The 14245-nt window shown below is 43.6% G+C and overlaps 1 protein-coding gene across 3 annotated transcripts in view; it reads right to left on the reverse strand.

Moving 5' to 3' along the window:
• The window catches only part of LOC122268122 (uncharacterized), a 13476-nt gene extending 13364 nt beyond the window's left edge, over nt 1-112 (reverse strand). For 2 of the 3 annotated variants that reach the window (XM_086551383.1, XM_086551384.1), the window contains exon 1: nt 1-112. This exon is cut by the window's left edge. The gene's annotated coding sequence lies outside the window, so the exon portion shown is untranslated. The other variant, XM_086551382.1, reaches the window with a different exon arrangement.
• Nucleotides 113-14245: the final 14133 nt, after the last annotated feature.

Consider the following 14245-nt stretch of genomic DNA (forward strand, 5'->3'; position numbering starts at 1 on the left):
CAAATGGGCACAAATGTAAACAAACACACGACGACGATGTCAGCGCCATCTGTTGATGCGGCGACGGACTTATAATCCCCGCCTGCTAATGGAGGTCTCTCTCCTTTTTACTGTACCATGGAGGTATTTATGAACTCCGTATATATAGCTCTGGGCCTGTCGTGTTTATTCTATCACACTCGTGTATGAGACTCTTTTTGCCTCACACTATAATTAAAACAGAAGCAATAAGTTAAAAATCTAGTGCCACTTGAACTACCCTGTCTCAGGGCTTCTAGTCTCGCTAGATATTATTGTTTCTTTGTTCATTAAGTAAGAGAATAAAGTAAAGTACTGTATTTACAGATTTTGTGCTTTGCCTGCACCTTCAGTGCTTTATTTTGAAGGTGACACGAGACTACAAGTAGGTGTAGTCAGCCCCCACCCCAGACCCGCAGCTCTCTTCTACCTCAGGGTAGCCCTTACGGGCTGTGACTTTTGCGCCGGCAGTTAGGGCCCCAGCACCGCGGCGGAAAGCCGCTGTGCAATAGACTCCATGACCTCACAGATAAAGTCGGTATAGATCTCTCTACCATCGATACCCTGGTTCAGTCAAATATAGCACCATGGGAGACACCCAATTTTTCTACAGTTGTAGACTGGCTACCATCAGCCAAAGCCACGGTGTCGGAGGTGGAGGTACGCCAGAGGTTCAGAGAGATCTTAATTAAACATCTTTCCTTTTTTCATTTATATACCGACGGGTCCAAGACAGACGAGTGTATGGTCGACTGAATGTCAGTTGAGATTTCGATTGCCGAATCATACATCGATCTTTCTTGCCGAACTTTTTGCAATAGATAAAGCTTTAGATTTTGCCCTATCGACGACCCACGATAGAATAGTCATATTTTCAGACTCATTAAGTTCAATTAAAGCCATTAAATCACTAGAAACCACCAATAATGAAATACAGGGTAATATCATTCGTAAAATGCATAGTGCCAATAAATTAATCAAACTGATATGGGTACCTGGACACTCGGGTATCCATGGTAATGAACAGGCTGACAAACTAGCCGGGTCGACTGGCGATCTGGAGCCTGGTATTATCCGCACAGATCTCAGGTGTTTTCTCTTTTATAAAAGCAAAAATCCATCTCCTGTGGCAGAGTGAGTGGACCGACCTCACCATAACCAACAAAATCAAAGAAGATATCGAACTGTGGGGCACAACCCACAGAAGAAACAGAAGGGAGGAGGTGGTGTTAGCCCGTCTCAGGGTAAATGCCACCAGAATAAACCACCTCACTCCATATATAGAAATAAATTTCCCTCTGCAGTGCCAACAGTGCAATACCATATTTTCCATCAAGCATATGTTAATACCCTGCAACAAATACAACAACAATAGACAAACAATTAAAAACTACTTCAGAATTAAGAACATAGAATTCAGTATAATAAACTTATTATCAGACAATGAAAAAATAATAAGTAAAGTAATCACTTTTCTAAAGGAGACAAAACTTTATGACCTTATATAGATTTATAAAATAAAATGGAATCATTGGCTTAATAACCTTGGCTTGTGCCGCTGGTTGATAGCCAATAAATCCAACAAGTGAAGCGAACCCCAATAAATAGTGTCACCTGGACTATGTGTTTGCGTTATTCCCCTGGATATACTTCTGCTTCAGACGAGACCAGAATCGAGGTTGTACCTGAACTCTCTTTACTTGCCTTAGGAACTCTGCTGGGCGCAAATTTTATTTTACTGAAGTTATTTAAGTCTCTTCAAGGCTCAGAGGCAGTTTGTTTTTACTGTGTTTATAATTTTTATGTTCAATAGTTGCATTTTTCGTGTTTTTACGTACTCCTTTGGAAGTAATTTTAACGTTTCTGATTTTACGTTCACCTTTTGTATTTGTTTTATGTAACTTTGTTTTGTGATTTTACTTTTATATTTCACGTAGTATACTGCCCTCTTTTACCATTGTCCTTTTATCACACGTAAGGAACATCAGTGGGTTCACTCGGGTGCTGCTCATTTTTATTTTTGAACTTAAGGGGAGTGAACGAGGCCCCCTTTCGGCCCCTAAGCCATGTTACAGATTCACATGTAACTCGGGCTCCTCTTCACGGATAAGGTGCACGTTTCTTAAACACAAGCACCCCTTACAATATATATATATATATATATATATGTATATATATATAGATATATGAATATATATAAATATATATATAAATATATATAGATATATATACATACATGTATATATATATATATATATATATATATATATATATATATATATATATACATATATATATATAGATAGATATAGATATATAGATATATAGATATATATGTATATACATATATATAAATAATAATAATGATAATAATTATGTATACACACACACGCACACACACACACGAACACACACACACACACACGCACACACACACACGCACATATATATATATATACATATATATATGAATACACACATTCTACATACAAATATGCATATATATGTTTTATATATATATATATATATATATATATATATATATATATATATATATATATATGTATATATGTATGAATACACACATCTACATACAAATATGCATATATATGTTTATATATATATATATATGTTTATATACATACATATATATATATATATATATATATATATATATATATATATATATATATATTTAACGTAGTTTACTGCCCTCTTTTACCATTGTCCTTTTATCACTCGTAAGGAACATCAGTGGGTTCACTCGGGTGCTGCTCATTTTTATTTTTTGAACTTAAGAGGAGTGAACGAGGCCCTCTTTCGGCCCCTAAGCCATGTTACAGATTCACATGTAACTCGGGCTCCTCTTCACGGATACGGTGCACGTGTCTTCAACACGAGCACCCCTTACAGATATTATAACATATTTTGGTGGCAGCAGGTGGGTCAGCACTTTACGAGTTCATAGCTTCCCTTTTGTTCCTTATGAATCTGCCTCAGTACAACAGATTTGTATTTTGTTTCTGGCAGGTAGTTCATGCATGTTTATAACCTCTGTTGATGACTTTGGAGAGCCACTCATGCTTTTGTGTTTACTTTTAATGTGCTTTCCAGGGTAGTACATTCTGCATCAGAGCGATCTTTCTTTTTCAGCCTAACTCTCTTTTCGTATTTCAGAGTTAGATTTCTTTGTGTACTAATGCTCGCTCGCTTAGCTTACTCATCTGTGGCTCTTCTTTTGGCTTAGGATGTAACTAACCTGCCTCCTTTTACAGTTGTCGTTGCCTATTTTTATGAACTCTGTGTGTCTGTGACTCTTTCTCAGTGAACCTATTTCGTTCAGTGTGACGTCCCCGTGCTCAGTTTTCAGTGTTACGTGACGTCCCCGTGCTCAGTTTTCAGTGTTACGTGACGTCCCCGTGCTCAGTTGTCAGTGTTACGTGACGTCCCCGTGCTCAGTTGTCAGTGTTACGTGACGTCCCCGTGTTCAGTGCTCAGTGTTACGTGACGTCCCCGTGTTCAGTGCTCAGTGTTACGTGACGTCCCCGTGTTCAGTGCTCAGTGTTACGTGACGTCCCCGTGCTCAGTGTGACATGCCTAGAGGCCGACGAGGGGCTTACCAGACCCAAGGAAGGCAACTACAATCTGAGGGGATGAGCAGCCAGCCCACTTCCAGAGGTTCTTCTCCAATCCGTGGCTCAGAACTTGACCATCTTCCTGTAATTGTTTCTGGCTCTAACCCAGATATTCAGGAGGTGACGAGAGCAATGGAAGGTGAGATGAATATGTTCTCAGAGATCCTAGAGAAGATTTGTGCATTGTCTGCTGAGATAAGAGATGTAAAGACCGAAACCCAGCAATTGAAGGAGAGGCTTTCCCAGCAGCAAGTTCCACACGCCCAGGCTAATGAACGGGCAGGTACTGATCAAGATGGAGACTCTTCTGCACACATAAGCCAGCCAGTGGATGAGAAGAACAGACTCTTGGAGGAAGAACGACTTCGAACTCATAGGAAAGAGGCTATTCTACCGAGCTCTTTCCCACGCAACTCAAGTGCTCATTTAAGACACCATCCCGACGAACACCCAGGTAGTTACTCGTCTGGATCAAATGAGTCTTATAGCCGGTCCTCTCAAGCTATTTATGTTCTGGCGCGGGAATCTGTTCCCCAATTCAAGGGTGATATCTCTGCATCCCAACCACTGAAGAAGAATCAGGCGATTGAGGGATGGATTCGTGCTATTGAGAACCTTGTTAAACCTCCCAATAGTGAAGCTTACATACAGGCAGCCCGAGCTCATTGTCGTGGTCCAGCAGAACTTCTTATCAACTCCCCACTCTTCGACCACATCCTGGACTGGAAGGACTTCAAGGCTTCACTTCGCCTCAAGTTTCGCGGCACATATACCTCTGCTGACTTTTTTAAGGTTCTTTATGAAAACCAGATGTCTGCTGAGCAAGCCCCAATGGATTTCTTCCTTCAAGTGGAGGGCTCGGTTTATCAGGGTTATCGTGATCATAAAGAGTCTGTAGGGGATCCATCAGAACTTATCAGACGTGTTTTTCTTTCGGGGATTCCTGCCTGGCTAAGAGATTATCTGGCTTTGAAAGATGAATGCTCCCCTATGCAGCTTGCAGAAACGGCCCAGCGCGTTTGGAACTCCCGCAATGGCATTCGACACAACGACTCCACCCTACGTCATAAGTCACCCAATGATCTACTTTTGGATGAGCATTTGGAGCCACGTAGATACCCTAGTCGACCCCCTCGCAGTCGAGACGCTTATGCTTTTCCTGTGACAACCGAGCAAACCAGGCAATACTCATCTCAGCGACGTCCATGGTGCGAATTCCATGAAAGAAATACCCACAATACCACAGAATGCCGTGCTGCTGCTTTTGCTGGGAGTCCGCTTCCACAAGGGATCACCTGCTTCCGCTGCCGAAGACCTGGTCATCTGGCTAGAGAATGCCCCTTTCCGCTCGGCCAGGAGGTTCAGGCTCCCCAACCTACTGGCGAAGCGTCCACAGGGGCCCACCACCACCAGTACCAGCATGCAAACAACCACAGCTCCTCTGATCGCAGCCGTGCACACACCAGGGCTATCGGGACGACCACTTGTAGCACTCAGTGTTAATGGGCACACAACACTGTGTTTCATTGACACTGGGTCAGAGGCCACACTCGCCAAGCCCAGTGCTCTTGAGATGATTGACCAAAACAACAATGTTCAACGCCACCAATCTTCAAAACTTCTCAGAGGGGTGACAGGACAACCCCTGTATGCAACCTTGGATGTTACTTTAGAGTTTGGTATACATGATGACCTGAACATTAAGTACTCAGTCACAGTGGTTGATGTCTCCTTCCCTGGCGATATCCTGATCGGTATGGACCTTCTTCGACGGCTCGATTTTATGCTTGCATCTGATGCTACGACCAATGAAGCAGTGCTCACAATTGAGGGAAGACAATTCTCTGTCATATACACCAACGTCAATTCACTCCAAGTCTACCTTGTGACCCAGTCTGTGGATGCGTCCATCCCACAAGAGGTCAAAAGCATTGGAGTCCAAACCACTGAAGAACCTAACGCATCTGATGCCAGACAACCCCGAGAGCCCCTAAAGGAAGTTGCAGTACACCTTGCATGCCTGACAAAGATCCCCGCACACAGTGGATGCTTCCTGGCAGGATGCATTGCCAAAACTCGACCAGCTGATGGCGATGTACTTGTGATCCCAGCAGTTACAAAGTCCCTTACACTGCCATACTCTGTGACCACGGCAAACGATCATAAGTGCAGTGTGTGGGCTATTAATCCATCCCCTAACCCACTAACTCTTCACAGTGGGACGCGCTTAGGTACAGTAACCATTGTGGATGAAGTTTACACAGCCACACCGCCGACTTCATTATCACCAACTGAGGAATCCACTGATAGTTGTTCTGTCAGATCTAGGTCCTTTGGCAACTTGTCACCTGAGACCAATGATGACATGTGTGCTCTTGGAAACCAGCATATCACTGGCAAAGAGACCCGTACTGCCCACTCTGAAACTACCATTGACACTGAATTTGATAAAGAGTGGGAATATGATAACTTTGATCAGTATTATGGTTTGGAAGACTTTGGCAATATTGACTCGGAAGCTGATAGCCTGGATTTGCCACCCTCATTAGCCATAGCTGCATGTGAAGCTGCAGGACCTTTACTGGCCAACTCTCAGACTGGGGAACACAGTGACTCAACATTTAATCTTGGCCACCTTGATGATGTTTCTCGCCAAGAACTCAACAGACTTCTTGATCATTACCATGAGCTTTTTGATGGAGATGACAACACAGTTGGCCTTGTACCTGGCATAACCCACCAGATCAACACTGGTGAAGCAAAACCTGTCTGCACTCATCAATGGAGGTTACCCCAATCCACCCGCCAGACCATCAAGGAGCAGTTCGATACCATGCTTAAGGCTGGAGTCATCGAGCCATCAACCTCCCCATGGCCCAGTCCCGTGGTTCTTGTCAAGAAAAGGAGGTGATCTTCGGTTATGTGTTGATTATAGGGGTCTCAAAGCAGTGACTGTAGGAGATACTTACCCTTTACCCCATATCAGTGAACTTATTGATGAGCTTGGCCCTATGAAAATTTTCTCCACCCTAATTGCTCGAGCAGCCTATTGGAGTGTTGAAGTTGAACCATCAGATCGTCCCAAAACTGCATTTTCTGATGGGTACCGGCTTTTCTAATTTCGCCGTCTTCCTTTTGGATTGTCCACTGCTCCAACCACTTTTCAGCGTACTATGAATGTGGTTTTATCCTCTGTGCTGGGTCGTCACACTCTGGCGTATTTAGATGATGTCATCATTTACAGTTGCAGTTTTCAACAGCATCTCAAAGACCTCGATGAAACCTTGCAGCTTCTTCGGGCAGCTGTGCTAAAGCTTAAACCTGAAAAGTGTCATTTTGCAGCCACTACCATCGATTTTCTTGGGTTCACCATCTCGCCTGAAGGAGTGTCTCCGAACAAAGACAAGGTAGCAGCTCTATCCCTCACTCCATCACCTCATACAGTTAAGCAAGTCAGGAGGTTCATGGGGGCGTCAGGGTTTTACCGCAAACATATACCTAGCTATGCAACCATTGCAGCACTTTTAAATCTGCTACTGAAGAAAGGTCAATCATGGACTTGGGGCCCTGATCAACAAAACACCTTTGATCTTCTGAAAGAGCGGCTCACATCAGCACCAGTCTTGAGACAACCGGACTTTGCCAGAGAGTTTGAGCTACACACTGATGCATCGAGTGTTGCCTTGGGAGCTTGTTTAATGCAACGTGACAATCAATGGGCTCCATATGCTGTGGCCTATTATAGCAGGAAATTTCGGGATGCTGAGACACGGTACCCTGCTGTGGACCTGGAGGCCCTTGCTGTTGTAGAAGGGGTACGAGCATTTGATTCATACCTATATGGGCGGCGGTTCATAATCTACACTGACCATCGACCCTTGGTTTATGTATTTTCAAAGAAGACGAAATCACCACGGATGACTTGATTTGCACACAACCTCTCGTATTATGATTTTAGTATCCGGTACAAGGAGGGTCCAACAAACTATGTTCCAGATCAACTATCACGTGAAGTTGCACCACTTGCTGTTACTGAACTCTCACCCGAGAGCCTTGCTGCAGAACAGGAAGCTGACCCCTGCCTACAGGACATCTGTCATTTCCTGATCCAAGGGACTTTACCAAAGAGGAGGCTGCCCCACCCTCTTGGAGAGTTTGAGCTGAAGGACAATGTGGTTTACAGGCTACAGCACCTCCCAGACCGGCTGTGCTATCAGTTGTTTGTCCCTGCAAGTCTCCGAAACTCTGCTTTGAAGGCCTCACATCTGCCACCACTTGCCTCTCATCCAGGAGTCCACCGCACTTTCCAGAATGCTAGAGCGATGTTCTACTGGCCAAACATGCTGGGGGATGTTCGCCGGTACGTGAGCAGTTGTCCTACATGCCAACAATCTTGGGGGAGTACTCAGAAAGTACCAATGGCCGATACTCCAATTGCTCAATATCCATTAGAGCGCGTTTCCATGGACATCCTTGATCTTGGTCCAAGTATACCCGTACGATATGCCCTTTCAATCATTGACCAGCACTCTCGCTTCCTGCAAATCATCTCACTACGAAGAGTAACTGCTGCCAATGTTCAACGAGCATTTGTAGATCACTGGGTTTCCCTCTTTGGTCCACCCAGAGTCATTCAGTCTGATAATGGCCAGCAGTTCACCAGCCACATTTTTCAAGAACTGGTACAACTAATGCATGCTAGTCATCATTTCACCATACGCTACCACCCTCAAGCAAATGGGATGATAGAGAGGACCAACAGAGTGGTAAAGGCTGCTCTCACCACCTTGGTTGACAACAAACCAAGGATTTGGCATCAGTTTATCCCTGAACTTCGTCTGCAGATAAACTCTGCTATCCATCGTAGCACTGGTGAGCAACCTATTTATCTCCTAACAGGGCGCCATGCAAACTTCCCCATTGGCCTGACGAATGAAGCTGTGTTTGCTGAGAATGTCAACCTTCAAGAACGCCTTAAAGTTGCCTGGGAAGCAGCTGTTGAGGCATCCAGGACAGCCTGTCTTCAGTCGTATGGCAGATACTACAACAGGGGCAAGAAAACGCAGTTCCAGCCAGATGAAGGTTTTCTAGTTTGGTATTGCGAACATCATCACCGTATGGATGGCTTACCACTTCTATCTGGCAAATGGCGTGGTCCAGCTCGAATCATCAAGCGCCTGGGCCCTGTGACCTTTGATGTGAACGACCTTCGAACAGATGTTATACTGAAGCTGCACCTTAATCATTTCAAACCTTACATTCCTCCAGCTGAACTTTCGTATGCTGTAGATGATGAGGTAGAAGGTGTTGATGAGGGTGATGAAGTTGATGAGGGTGATGAAGTTGATGAGAGTAATGAAGCTGACGGACCAGAAGCTGCCCAAGCTGATCCCTGGGTGTCTATACTGACGTCCTTTGTTAAGGAGCCTGTGCCTAATCTCAAACATGATGACAGTGTAGAAATAGGCACACACACTGATGGAAGGGTACCTTCTCCCCTGTGCTCCGAGATGCCGCCGGATGCCGAGATGCCGCCGGGCGCCGGGATGCCGTCGGGCGCCGAGATGCCGCCGGATGCCGAGATGCCGCCGGGATGCCGTCGGGCGCCGAGGTGCCGTCGGATGCTGAGACTGACCTCCCAAACTTATTTTAATGTCCTTTTATTGTTCTTGTTGTGCTGCGTGGCAGTTCGTTTTAACGCGACCCAGCTTACACAAATACATTTAGCTTGTTATGGCAAGTAATGGGACTCAGGTCTTCCTTTTTTCTGGTTTCAGGTTCTGTCTCCGCTGACCTCTTCGACCCGGGGCATGGGAGAGTTGTGAGATCTAACGACTCAGACAGAACCACTGAAGTTGGAGTGGTCCAGCGGCATGGCACAACGTCTCCAAGGGCACTCGCGGGAGGGATGACCTCGTTTACCGAAGTCCTCCCACCCTCCATTTTCTAATAATACGTTAATATTAATAAATATTAGTTTTTGGAAGCATTATCTGTATTTTTATGTTTGGTGTTCTATTTTATTTTGTTTCATTCCTTTATGTTACCCTTTTGAATAATTCTGAATTGATTTTAACAGTATATTGAAGTTTTTTACAACTCATCATGGTGACGTCATTTTTCTAGCGATTCCTTATTTCTTTTATGTTAATTCGTGTTTTATGATTATTTGGTTTTACTGTTACATTTTGTTTTATGATAATTCCTTAGTTTTACCATATCTTATGTAAACCTTTATTTGATTTTATTAAAACTATTTCATTTTATTCATTTTAGAATCGCAAGATCATACGATCGCAGTATATCTGGCCTTCCCTTTGTTTTACTATTATTTTTCTAACATTCTTGTGTATTTTAAAGCATTTCCTTTTATTTGTCTTTTTAAAGTCATATATTTTATATTCATTTCTTGTATTGTATGGACTTTATAACTACGTGGGATGCCGTGACGTCACGGCCGTTTCTGTATATAAGCGACCTGGTTTGACCCCAATAAGACAGACTCGTGAATGAAACTTTGCCCTGTCAACACCTCGGTGAAAACTTAGCAGCAACAAACTATAAGTCTTGTGCCGCTGGAGCTACCCTGTTTATCAGGGCCTCTTGTCACGCTCGACATTGTTGTTTCTGAGTTGAGTAAAGTAAACAAAGTAGAGTAAACACTGATTTTTCAGACTTTTTTGCATTTTGTGCTTTGGCTGCACCCTCAGTGCTCTGTATTTTTATAGGTGACACGAGAGTACAGTAGAGTAGTCAGCCCCCACCCCAGACCCGCAGCTCTCTTCTACCACAGGGTAGCCCTTACGGGCTGACCCCTGGGTAGGGAGGCCCAGTAGTCTGGGGCGTCCTTTGGGCGCAACTTTTCTCTCCACCTGAATTTCTTCCATTTTTCTGGTGTGACTTTCCTGAGCCTACGGGAGTCTCCTTGTGAGCTCCTGTATTCGCTTGGGGGGTGGGCATTGACTTACCGTCCCTCGCAATAGGCAGGTTCGGCGGTAGGAAGGTGCCTTACACACAAACTCCGATCCCTTAGTTGGTACTGGAGAAAGCAGCCAGGCTTCCACTAAGGGGGGGCGAGGACGTTTAACTGAAAGACTTGTTTTTTTATTATCCTCTCTTAGCTATTGGGATTAGGTTGATATACAATAGTTAAGGGAAAGGTAGTCCTTTCAGGACAACGGGCTTTGGCCCAGGGATCGGACCTGGTCCGACACCCTAGCATGATTGATCCCCCGGCTACCCTTCCTCCTCCCCAAGGAGGAGGGGCGACTCAGACCCATTCTAAGACAAATTTGACTAAAAATGGAACCCCGACCAATGACCGACCCAGAAGACATATTGATATCCCTCCAGAGAATGCAAGGTGCTTGAACATTCGATGCGTGAAAGAAAATCAATCCTTGCAGAATGTCAACCCCTTTATCATCAAGAAGGTCCTTGATGGTCAAGTGGAAGGCGGGTTTGATTTTGTCCGAAAATTGCGAGATGGAAGCCTCCTTGTTAAATTACAATTTAAATCTCAGGTTAAGAATTTACTTAAACTGACGCAGATTCATGACCTACAAGTTAAAGTAACTATTCCTGTTGGCCCAAATACCTGTAAGGGAGTAATCTTTCACAGGGATTTGAGGACAATGGAAGAAAGTGAAATTCTTGAGGCCATGAAAGACCAGAGCGTAGTAGACGTAAATTGTTTGGCTAAGAAAGATGGAGATGTGCGAGTAAAAACCGGATTGTGTTTCTTGACTTTTTCTTCAAACAAAATTCCAAGTACTGTTAAAGTTGGGTATGAGATCGTTCAAGTTCGACCCTATATCCAAAAACCAATGCATTGTAATAGATGCCAAAAATTTGGACACACCTCATTACGATGCAATGATAAAGATACAGATAAATTTGTTTGCGGTAAATGTGCTGGAGCTCATGATACTACTACATGCAAGGAAAAGACCCTCAAGTGTGCTAACTGTGGAGGTCCCCATCAATCAGGCTCTGCTGAATGCAGCAGCCTGAAGACGGAGACTGAGACATTGGCATACATGAGAGAACACGATGTTAGTTACCGTGAGGCCAAGAAGAAAGTTGAAGGTTTGACAAGCAAACCCAATACTTCTTACGCCTCAGCAGTAACCAACAACGTTTCCAATGCAAGCAGTATTAATCAGCAGCTCGCAGCTAAGGACAAGGAAATTTCGGAATTAAAGGAAACGGTTAAAAATTTAATGAATCAGGTTAAAGAATTGACTAAAACAATAAAGGAATTTGCTGAATCAACCCAGCAAAAAAAGCATCATAAGGAGGATGATACCAAATCACAATCTGGATCACACCTCTTAGTCCAGGCGACCCCTACTAGAACTTCGTCTGGTGGTAGTTCTGCTCGTAAGAGCAGATCATCTTCTGCCGGGCGTCTCTCTAGTGGAGGGGAGCAAGCCATGGAGGCTACTGTCTCCAAAAATTCCCGAGAGAGGCCCTCGGGAAGCGAGGGAGAGGAGGAGGCGCCTCCCTCCCAAAAAAAGAAAATAAAAACCGCCGGACAAGGCACTTCCAAACCCCATAAAACGTAATCCACGCGTATACCATTATGCAATGGAACTGTCGAAGTCTTAGATCAAAATTAAATTCCCTTAGATTATTAGCCTCGTCCTATGCTCCCGATATTATCGTTCTACAAGAAAGCCATTTAAACGACCAAGTCTCTGACGAGGTCGTATCGCTAAGAAACTACCATCTTTGTAGAAAAGACCGAGAGGGAAGGGGTGGAGGCGGAGTCGCCATGTACATCCACCAGAATCTCCCTTTCATTGAAGTGACGATTAATTCTACTTTGGAACACGTCGCATGCAAAGTAAAATTCAATAACACGTATCTGACTATATGCTCAGTTTATTGTCCACCTGACAAAATGCAGATCTATGATGAGCTTTTTGCTATTCAGGACAGTCTGCCAAACAATAAATTAATTTTAGGTGATTTTAATGCTCGTCATACATCATGGGGTTCCCTGCGGGTGAATGGTAGAGGTGAGCAAGTAGTTAAGTTGATCAACGACTCTGATCTGGTTCTTCTAAATGATGGTAGTCCAACGCGAATAGATGATAATACCGGTAATTTGAGCTTTATAGACCTATCACTGGTTTCCTCAACACTAGCAGCCAAGTGCCTGTGGCACACCATTGACGACTCGTTGGGAAGCGATCACCTTCCTATTTGTATTCAATATTCATGCGACACCACGAGGACGCCTTCAGCACCCAAATTTAACGTAAAAAGAGCAGATTGGGTCGCCTTCACAAGGAGCGTCAAGCTCGAAGTTGTTGGAGAAACCATTGATGATAAAGTAAACAATGTTCAAAATTGTATTATAAATGCAGCAATGGCAACCATCCCTAAGACTTCGACAGATAGCGTTAAGCATAGAGTTCCATGGTGGACACCAGATTGCCGCAGGGCGCTATGTGAACGAAATAGGGCCTACAGGCTTTTCCATAATAACATTACAAATGAGAACTTTCGCAATTACAAACAAGCGAGAGCTAGGGCTCGTAGAACAATCAGACAAGCCAAAAGAGACTCCTGGCGAAGTTTTGTCTCTACGATAAACAGTAACACCAAGTTATCAGAGGTTTGGTCCACAGTTAATAGAATAAATAGAAAAAAAGTATCAATAAAAATCAGAAATATCATTCATGAGGGAAATAATTATGATTCACCTAGAGACATAGCTAACATAATCGCCAGGCAGTTCTCTTATACAAGCAGCTCGGAAAACTACAATCCTGCATTCCTGACAACCAAGGAAGCAGCCGAGCTGCAACCAATTCACTTTGTCACAGGAGATAACTTTGATTACAATAAAGATCTAACAATGAATGAGCTTGTCCGAGCCCTAGAAGCCTGTAGAGGAACATCCCCAGGCCCCGATGAGATTCGATATGAGATGATAAAGCATCTTAATCATGATGACATGATTAAGTTGCTAGAAGTGTACAATGATATTTGGAAAAGCCAGACTTTTCCAAATTCATGGCACTTCGCCCACATCATTCCCATATTGAAAGGAGGGGGAAATCCCAGATCCGCCATATCTTACCGCCCAATTGCGTTGACAAGTTGCTTATGCAAGGTCATGGAAAGAATTGTTAATAGTAGACTATTGCATTTTCTAAATTCCAGGAATTTACTAGTTGAAGAGCAGTGCGGGTTCCGAAAGGGATGTCAAACTCTCGATAAGCTAGTAAAACTGGAAAATCATATTCATGAGGCATTTGACAAAAATAAATTTTGATTTCAGTATTTTTAGATATAGAAAAAGCCTGCGACATGACATGGCGACATGGTCTACTTAGAAAACTTTATACTTTCGGATTATGTGGACACTTGCCTTGTTTTGTTCAAAATTTCATATCTGACAGAACTTTTTCTCTCGAATTATTTCTGACAATGTCACTTTTTCGGACATGTTTGTCCAGGCAAATGGAGTCCCGCAAGGAAGTGTCTTGTCACCAACATTATTTATATGTTTTAAAATACATTTTTCCATCTCTTCCTCGGAATCTTAAATACTCACTGTATGCCGATGATTGTGCATT

This window comes from Penaeus japonicus, unplaced genomic scaffold (assembly GCF_977035675.1).
Source record: "Penaeus japonicus unplaced genomic scaffold, GWHDUDI00000001_assembly GWHDUDI00000025, whole genome shotgun sequence".
Classification (NCBI taxonomy): domain Eukaryota; kingdom Metazoa; phylum Arthropoda; class Malacostraca; order Decapoda; family Penaeidae; genus Penaeus; species Penaeus japonicus.